The sequence below is a fragment of the Arvicola amphibius genome, chromosome X, assembly GCF_903992535.2.
Source record: "Arvicola amphibius chromosome X, mArvAmp1.2, whole genome shotgun sequence".
Taxonomy (NCBI): domain Eukaryota; kingdom Metazoa; phylum Chordata; class Mammalia; order Rodentia; family Cricetidae; genus Arvicola; species Arvicola amphibius.
The window spans coordinates 52,599,288-52,609,517 of NC_052065.1; the positions used below are offsets into that span (position 1 = coordinate 52,599,288).

The following is a 10,230-nucleotide window of genomic DNA, read 5'->3' on the forward strand; positions in this document are numbered from 1 at the left end:
ATCACCACTTCCTGTCTTACACTGACACTTTCTGCCAAAGATGCTTAGGACCCTGGGAAATGTAGTCTTCCATTACCACTTACTTTCTTACATGGCCACTTCGTGCCCAAGGCGATTAGTACCCTGAGAAATATAATCTCCCATTACCACTACCTGTCTTACATGGCCGCTTCCTACCCATGACTCATGGGACTCTGGGGAATTTAGTCTCCATAACCACTTAATTTCTTACAAGGGCACTTTCTGCTGCTTATCAATGGGTCCCTGGGAAATGTAGTCTCCCATTACCACTTCCTGTCTTACTTGGCCACTTCCTACATCTGACTGATTGGACCATGGGAAATGTAGTCTCCCATCACCATTCCTGTCTTACAAGGCCACTTTCTCTTACAGATGCTTGGGACCCTGGGAAATGAAGTCTCCATAACCATTTCCTTTCTTACAGGCACACTTCCTACCTCTGAACAATGGGACCCTCAGAAATATAGTCTCAATAACCACTTCCTGTCTTGCATGGCCACTTCCTGCCACTGACCAGGTAGAAACACCCTACCCTACCAGAAGCCCAAGGAACTATGTCACCATCAGAGGCAAGCAATTGCAGTACAACATGCCCTGAATATTCCAACACAGCCTCAGCACAAGAGATGATCTTTTTGAATTAGTATTTAAGACATTTATTTAGAGGTGTTTACAGCTTGTTGGCATAATTTAAAGAACATTAATGGTGTATTGATAGAAACCAAATTAGAAAAACCCAACATATTTGTTAGGTAAGATATGCTACATAGTTAATGCTGATATTTTTATTGTATCCGGTCACCTGTCCAAAAGAAAGCACTTGATGTTCATTCCTTATTGTTGGTATTTCATCTCCATTTCTCCTTGATGTCCAGGCCACGTGATGCTATAGATGGTAACCCAGCATTTACTCAGTCATGCCTTGCTTGGCCTTGGCTGCAGACAGATTCTTATCTGGTGGATCTGATGCTTTTGATATCTCTTTCCCACCTGGTGGCTTGGGGTTCTCTGGGCGTCTTCATTGGTGATTGATGTTGCAGTGATTATGATGTTCAGATGGCTGCTGACCTTGGGTCTCCTTTCCTTGATTTTCTGTTGGGGCAGCTGGCCCAATCCCTGCGTTCAGGGGCGTGGCTGCCCCAGCATAGTAGGATACCCCTTAAATAGGATCGGGGCGCCGGAAGGAGCCCCGTTTGGTTCTCCCCTGCATACCTTCTGCTCCGCTGGACCCTTGGTTCTGTAAGTTTCCTTATTTTCCCTTGTATTAAAACTGATTTATTATAAAGGACTATCGTGGTTATTTCCTAACCCCTATAACCGCTGGTACCTTTGCCGGTACATCTGGCGCTCCAACATGGTGACTAAATCCACTTAAAAACCTTACGTGGGGCAGAACGCGGACCGCTCCGCACCGCAGGACCAGACAAAACCGCGGCTCGCTCCGGGCGGCGCGCGAGGCCGTCCAGCCGCTGGTCGTTGGGAGTCCCCTCCCAGACGAAACCGCGGCTCGCTCCGGCCTGCGGCGCGCGACCCCCGACCAGCCGCCGGTCGTTGGGAATCCCGAGCGCGCGCGCGTTCCCCATTCCCTTGTAGGGACCCGAAGCTGATATTAAGCTAGCGGATCACTACCCGCTCGCCCGCCAGCTGTTTGTGCAGCTTTTGCCGAGGTTCACCGTTGATTTTAAGCTACCGGAACATCGCCGCCGCTTCCCCAGCTACTGTGCTCTGTGCGGGACGCCATCTTTGGTTTCCCAAAACACGTGAAACTCGGTGCACTGCGCCATCTACTGGCAGACAACGGTAATTACAGGTAATTTTTCATTTGATTAAAATCAAGCATTTAGATCGAAAATGTCTGATAATATCACTATTAAAGGATTCTATAATTTGTTTAATTACACGATGACTGAATTTTTGAGCGATACAGATGTGGTTTCCTTTGGCTGGATATTTACAGGGCTTGGTATCTTCTTTATTTTTGTTTGTTTCATTACAACGTGGTTGGAAGATAAAAAGGAGATAGAGTCCTTACAGGCAGGAGCTAAAAAACTAAACAGGGACATAACTGGTTTGGAAAACACTAATAAACAGCTTGAAAAGACGGTTGCAGCTCTCGAGGAAAGGAATAATAGACTTTCCTCTGAGATGGCCACTAATAAACAGCTTGAAAAGACGGTTGCAGCTCTCAAGGAAAGGAATAATAGACATTCCTCTGAGATGGCTTTGTTACTTGAGAAATTTGGAACTTTCGAGGAGAAGTTTGAATTTCATGAGGAAAGGAATAACAGATCTCTCTCTGAGATGGCTTTGTCACTTGAGAGGAAAATGCAAGGTATGGAGTCAGGAACAGCGGATCTGAATCATAAGTTACAATCCCTGTCGGTAGAAACTGAAACATTATCTGAGAAGATTCGAACCGTTGAATGTATTAACAAGACTTTATCAAAGAGCTATGAAAGATTGCTGGACAGAATTTCAATACAAGATGGCACCATTCATGCCATGAAAATTCTGTCCAAGGATGAGACATTATCGGTGTTGGACAAACTTCATACCCTTGAATCCTCTATGAAAGCCTTGGAACATAATACTGGGCAAGAGATTGAGGCATTGCAGAAGGCAATGGTAAATAGATTTGAAAAGATCGAGGAAATTATGGACTCTCATGAACAGGAGCAAATAGTACAAAAGAAAGTCCCAACCCCATCGATAAATAGAACTCTCCGGGATAGCTTCAATAGAACTCTACCTATTTTCCCAGTGATAACTACAGAAAAGGTGACTGGTTCTAAAAACCCTAAGATCACCAAGGAGTATACATGGGAACCCATCCGTATGAATGATCTGAAAGAAATTAAACAAGCTGTTATGAATTTTGGGATGCATAGCTCCTTTGTTAAGGAGATGCTAAAGTCTTGGTCCCTTACAATTAACCCCACCCCTAGGGACTGGTTGGACCTAGTCTCAGCTGTTTTAGAGAACGGACATCAGTTGAGCTGGAGGTGCATGTTTAGACAAGAGGCTAGGCTTTTAGAACAGCAGGAAAGATCAAAGGGAGTTGACATCACCCTAGATCAAATTATGGGTGAAGGACTTTATTCTGATCCTCTAGAACAAGCTAATTATGATGAACACACTCTATCCATATGTACTACCGCAGCCTTGAAGGCTTGGGACAGGGTTCAAGACCCAAGACAGAGAACGGAATCATATATCAGAGTTAAACAAGGCCCGAGAGAACCATTTGTTGATTTTTTACATAGACTAACTAAAGCTGTACAAATAGGAATATCTGACCCAGAAGCAAGGCAGGTAATAATTGAGTCCTTGGCTTATGAGAATGCCAATGTAGAGTGCAAAAGGGTTTTGACGCCTCTAAAGATCAGATCAGCACCTCTGGAGGAATGGGTCTTACATACAATGAATATTGAATCGAATGAGCTTCACGCCGATACGTGGGTAGAAGAAGCCATTGCCAACGGTAGAAGGAGATATCAAAATACCAAATGTTTTAATTGTGGCAGAATGGGACATATGAAACGGAATTGCAGACAAAGGACTTACAGAAATAATAATAATAATAATAATAATGCCTTTTCCAGGAATAACAGGAATAGAAGGCCTCAGCCTTCAGGGTTATGTAGGAGATGTGGGAAAGGTAGACATTGGGACAGCGAATGCAAATAATCAAGAGATAGGCAAGGAAATCCGCTGCAGGCGGGAAACGCCATGGGGGGCCTCTCGCAGGCCCCCATGGCGAATGTGGTCCAGTCATTTCCCGTTACAATGGAGAACATGCCTTGTCAGGACAATTAGAAATCCCCATGTCTGCTGTTGGAAGCAAAAATAGCCCAAAAGATGAATTACGTGTATTTTGGCAAACTTCTATAAGTGATCAAAGACCAAAGTTAAGAGTGTGTGTAAATGGCATTTTCATTACTGGCCTGCTGGACACAGGAGCGGATGTTAGTATCATTACTCCAGAATCTTGGCATCCGTATTGGCCACTACAGGATGTAAATGTTCGACTTTTGGGAATTGGGACCCTATCTCGAGTAAGGCAAAGCACGAGATGGGTCGAATGCATCGGTCCTGAGGGACAGATAGGAAAATTAAGGCCATATGTAGCTAATATTGCAGTAAATTTATGGGGTCGTGACCTATTGCAGCAATGGAATACTCAAATTAACATTCCTGCTGCCTCTAGAGCATATATTTCTGAGGAAAACATCAAAAGGTATTACAGATGGCGAAAACCAGCCATTCGGGCTGTACAAGAACACAAACCAATGGATGCCCCTCCAGAATCACCAACGGCCCTACCTCTGAAATGGTTGACTGAGAAACCGATATGGACAAAACAATGGCCTTTATCTGAGGAAAAGTTGCAAGCTTTAGAACAGCTAGTACAGGAGCAATTGGATGCTCAACATATAGAAGAATCTACCAGCCCTTGGAATTCTCCTGTATTTGTGGTTAAGAAAAAATCTGGTAAATGGAGAATGGTGACGGATCTCAGAGCTATAAACAGGATTATTCAACCTATGGGCTCTCTGCAATCTGGACTTCCTTTGCCTTCTTTATTACCAAAAGGATGGCCTCTCATAGTTATTGATTTGAAGGACTGTGTCTTCACCATACCTTTACAAGAAAAAGATAGAGAAAAGTTTGCCTTCACAGTGCCTACTTATAATAACTCTCAACCTACCAAGAGATACCAGTGGACCGTCCTCCCACAGGGCATGTTGAACTCTCCTACCCTGTGCCAATACTTTGTGAATCAACCATTACAAATAATATGCAAGATGTTTCCCAAATCCATTGTTTATCATTATGTAGATGACATCTTATTGTCTGATTCAAACATGGATACCTTAGAGAGACTGTTTGAAGAGGTAAAAAGAGTTCTACCTAAATGGGGATTACAGATTGCTCCCGAAAAAATTCAGAGAGGAGATTCTGTTGATTATCTAGGTTATAGAATAGGTTTACAAAAAATTAAGACACAAAAGGCACAAATTAGAAGAGATCAACTGCAAACTCTTAATGACTTTCAAAGGTTGTTGGGAGACATTTCCAGCCTTCGACCAGCTGTTGGCATAACACCTGATATGATAATTCACTTAAACAAAACCTTAGATGGGGAAAGAGACTTAAACAATCCCAGAGAATTAACAGCTGAAACAGAAAAAGAACTGACAATGGTTGAAGAAAGATTGCAGGAAGCACATGTGGATAGGGTGAATCCAGAACTCAGTTGTATTCTCGTCATATTGCCTTCAAAAATTTCTCCTACAGGAATTTTAATGCAAAGAGATGATATTATCTTAGAGTGGATCTTTCTACCTCATAAGCCAAGTAAGAAATTAAAAACCTATGTGGAAAAGGTTTCTGAACTAATCATAAAAGGCAAATTGAGACTTCGTCAACTAGCAGGCATAGACCCAGCAGAAATCATAGTGCCTTTCACCGCTGATGAGATACGAAAATTGTGGGAAGATAATGAACCATGGCAAAGAGCTTGTGCTAACTTTTTAGGAGAAATTAATAACAACTATCCAAAAAGCAAAAGGCTTAACTTTATAAAGAGAACTTCTTGGATTCTTCCTCGAATTGTACGTGATGCTCCAATAACTGGAGCCCGCACGTTTTATACTGATGCTAATAAATCAGGGAAGGCAGGCTACAAATCAGAAGACTTGAGCAAGGTGGAACAAAGTCCTTACGATTCTGTCCAAAAGGCAGAGTTATTTGCCATTCTTATGGTGCTAAGGGATTTTAAGGAACCTCTTAACATTATTACTGACTCACAATATGCAGAAAGAGTTATCTTACATATTGAAACTGCTGAATTCATACCTGATGATACTGAACTAACTTCATTGTTTATCCAGGTACAAGAAATGATCAGGAACAGACTTTGCCCTATGTATATAACACACATCCGGTCCCATACGGGTCTGCCAGGTCCTTTAGCACGTGGCAATGCAGATATTGATCAGTTATTGATTGGTAGTGTGCTGCAGGCTTCCGAATTTCATGAAAAGCATCATGTCAATAGCAAAGGCTTGAAGAAAGAGTTTTCTATTACATGGCAACAAGCTAAGGAGATTGTAAAGAAATGCCCTACTTGCTCTTTCTATAACCAAGCACCACTGCCTGCAGGGGCTAATCCAAAGGGCACCAAAAGGAATGAAATCTGGCAGATGGATATGTTCCATTTTGCAGAATTTGAAAAATTAAAATATGTACACCATACCATTGACACTTATTCAGGATTCCAATGGGCAACTGCTTTAAGCTCAGAAAAGGCCGATTCAGTAATCACTCACTTATTAGAAGTCATGGCCATCATGGGTATACCTGCACAAATAAAGACGGATAATGGTCCAGCTTATGTCTCTAGAAAAATGAAACGGTTTTTTGCCTATTACAATATTAAGCATGTTACAGGCATACCCTACAATCCTACAGGACAAGCAGTCATTGAAAGATCAAATAGGACTATAAAGGATATGTTAAACAAGCAAAAGGGGGTGGAGAATACCCCCAGAAATAGATTACATAATGCTTTACTAACTTTGAATTTTCTCAACGCTAATGAGAAGGGGACAACGGCTGCAGAAAGACATTGGATAATGGAAAAGTCTGTTGAATTAAATCAACCAGTTTATTTCAAGGATGTGCTAACCTCACAATGGAAGCCAGGGGATGTGCTGCATTGGGGAAGGGGTTTTGCTCTTGTCTCCACAGGAGAAGAAAAATCGTGGATACCATCAAAGTTAATAAAGGTTCGGTTTGAAGAGGAGAAGCCCCTTGGAAAAGAAAAATAACAATTCATGCACAAGGATGGTGAACATACTGATGGTAAGAGACCTATAGTTTGGGGGCAGGGTTCTTTTCTTATCCCCACAGGAAGACGCTCACCTTCAAAGGACCTGAGGGACCCTGGATACCTTGAATATTGATGAATTGGAACCAATTGCAACCCAACAAGGATCAGCATTAACATTGGGTAAGCTCTGTGAGTATAAAAAACAATTTTTGAATGTGTGTCAATATGCATTTCTTCATAGATATTTAGAGCTGGTTTCTTGGAGTTGGACTCTGGCCCAGTCCCTCTCCAATTCCAAGCTTATTTATAAGAGATTTCTCAGAGTTTCTGTCTCAGGTTAGGAGTCAAATTATGAGACAGAATATTAATAACAATAATGTTGATAATGGTACCAATATATTTGCCTTCTTTGCCTTCATTCACATCTATGGTTGTCTTTAATGCACCTTTCTTTGAAGATATGCATGTATACGTCTGTATGTGTCTTTGTAGATAATGCTTATCTCTCTCGCAACAAATGACAAAAATTTTTCTTCAGTAATCTTTGCAGTTTCCAGGATGAAGACGGGGCCCCGCGACATCAACTCCAAATGGTTATTATGACGTCATGTTTTTGTAGCGCTAATATTTGGCCTGTTTTTTGGTATCAATTGCACAGAACACTTTTGAATGGTGCACATTTTTGACAATATTCTGGCCTCATTTTCTAAAAAAAATTCAGAGGCTGGACACATTTTTCCTAGATGAAATGTTACCCTGGGTATTCTACCATCATTTGCTTTCACAGGAACCCCTGGGAAGAAAAGTCGCCCCTATGTCAGCTGGAAGCAATCTTGGATGACGACGCCCCCCCTCCCAACAAAGTTTACCCTTAGGTTTAGGGACACTAATTGGTGAGTGGTATAGGGTGGTCGGGTTGTGGAAGGCTTTATATGGACTCAGGGGTATAAATTATGTGTATATATATATATGTATATATATATATAAATTAAAAAAAAGGGGGGGGAGGGATTAACTGGTGATCTGAAGGAATAATTGATTTTTGTGAGTTATTGTTTTTTAAAAAACTATATGAGTGTTGATTCTTGTATATTGATATATTGAACATTGTATGAGAGTATGATACTACCTCTGTTTGAAACAATTGTTATATTGACATTGTTTACTATATTGCAATGTACATCTCTACCTCTGATACTATTTATGTAATGACATTGTTTACTATATTGCAATGTACTTTTCTACCTCAGATATTATTTATGTAATGACCCTGTTCACATTTGGAAATCATTGTCTTCATTTATTGCACAGTTGTCTATTCTATTAGTCATACAGTTACATAAGTGTTGAGAATTATATGTTGGTCATATTTATATTTAGGACAATCAGGTTTTTTAGACACATAGAGGTTGTATTTAGTATAGATAGCATAATCTTCAACCTCTTTGAAGAGCTGTAGAACATGGCCTTTAATCTAACCTAGAGTTTTGTATTTATGAGACACAATCACTCCTGGCAACAATGCTCTACTCCCGAGAGAAAGTTGAGCACCAAAGACACTCCACTGGGAGTTTGTCTTCTACTTGGCAGAACTGGCCTTGGGGCAAAGAAAAGCCCATACCTCCATTACTGACTAAAGTCCGAAATATCCATAAGTGGATAAAACAGAATTGTCTTATCTTGCCAAGACAGGATAGGATTGTTCTACTAAAGGTTCCTTGCTGTTGTATAATGGTATGTCAGGTTTTTTCAGGCCTCAGCCAAAGTTGGTTGCCTCAACATTGCTATCAAGACTTCGTGTGGTTGCCCAGGTAGTCAATTGTCTCTGTCTTGTGTTGCACATTTTGGAAGTTTCTCGTTTGTGCTTCCTGGTTGCTTTGGTAATTTTACTCTCCTTCTCAGATCTTTGATGGGGTTGAAGATTAGATAATGGTAGCTACCTTCTAGATTATTTAGACTTCCCAAAGTAGAGTGATTAGAAAAATTTTTTTGTTATATACTCCTCGCCTGATATTGTTTACTTCTTGTAATTTTATATGATCTGCTCCCATTGTATATAGTTGTATTTGGTTTCTGAATCTGTCTTATTTAGACAAAAGGGGGAGATGTTGGGGCAGCTGGCCCAATCCCTGCGTTCAGGGGCGTGGCTGCCCCAGCGTAGTAGGATACCCCTTAAATAGGATCGGGGGGCCGGAAGGAGCCCCGTTTGGTTCTCCCCTGCGTACCTTCTGCTCCGCTGGACCCTTGGTTCTGTAAGTTTCCTTATTTTCCCTTGTATTAAAACTGATTTATTATAAAGGACTATCGTGGTTATTTCCTAACCCCATAACCGCTGGTACCTTTGCCGGTACAATTTTCCTCATAGTGTTCATTGCTGTCCTCTCTGGGCTGTCTTTGGCAAGGAGGGCCCCTGCGGAACTGTGTTCTGTAATTACGATACATATCCGGTCTAACTGGTACACTTCGCCCGTTTGTACCATGGTGGCCAGCACCCTCCATCACTTGTCTTTGCGGGTCTTGTTGAGCTTGGCCTTCATGAGTGCATTCTGATTGCTCCTTCTTACCCCCACTCTTGCTATTCCCGTAATATTTCTGGGAATTGCGTGGACGACCCCTACGACCTGGATAGCATCTATACTGGTTATGCGCTGAAGCATGTTTACTGCCTTGAACAGGCACTCCACCAGGGCCCATAACATTTGCAGCCTCTGCACCCATTTCCCCTTCAACAATATCAAACTCCACAGACTCTCCGTCTCCTACACTGCGAAGGTGCTTCTTGGTGGCATATTTCTTTATGGCAGACTTGTGTACAAATATGTCTTCTTTGGTGTCATTTCTGTTGATGAAACCGTAACCCTTCTTTACGTTGAACCATTTCACTGTCCCCAAAACCTTCCTTGCTATGAGCGTCTTCTCCCCGAAGGCTGGCACTGCCGATGTGGGACTGCCTGGGATGTCACTGTCTGTGCTGCTGCTCATAGAGTCAGGCTTGGTGTGTGCAGCACTGAGGATGGCACCAGGGGCAGCAGCTGGCTGCTGGGTCTTGGCCTCACTGTTCATGGCTGTTGTTGTGTTGACTCCAGTCTGCAGGGACTGCTGTGTCTCCTCCGGTGGTGTACGGGTGACTAGGTCAGCAGCCTCGGTGGTGCTCTCAGGGCTCTCTGGGGCCAGCTGTCCATTCCCGGTGTCCATCGACCTCAAGAAAATAAACTTAAAACCAACTTTTCGATGAGGATAGTGATCCTCAAGTGAGAAAAGAAAGATATTCTTAAATAAACCGAGGAAAAGACAACCACAAAATTAGAGGTTATCAGCTAATTCCTTAAAATGGGACAAGAAATTCGTTTAAAAAAAAACAAACAGATGTTAGA

The 10,230-nt window shown here is 42.1% G+C and overlaps 1 pseudogene; it reads right to left on the reverse strand.

Annotated features, from left to right (window-relative positions):
* Positions 1-928: 928 nt before the first annotated feature.
* Positions 929-9,919, reverse strand: LOC119804261 (annotated as a pseudogene).
* Positions 9,920-10,230: the final 311 nt, after the last annotated feature.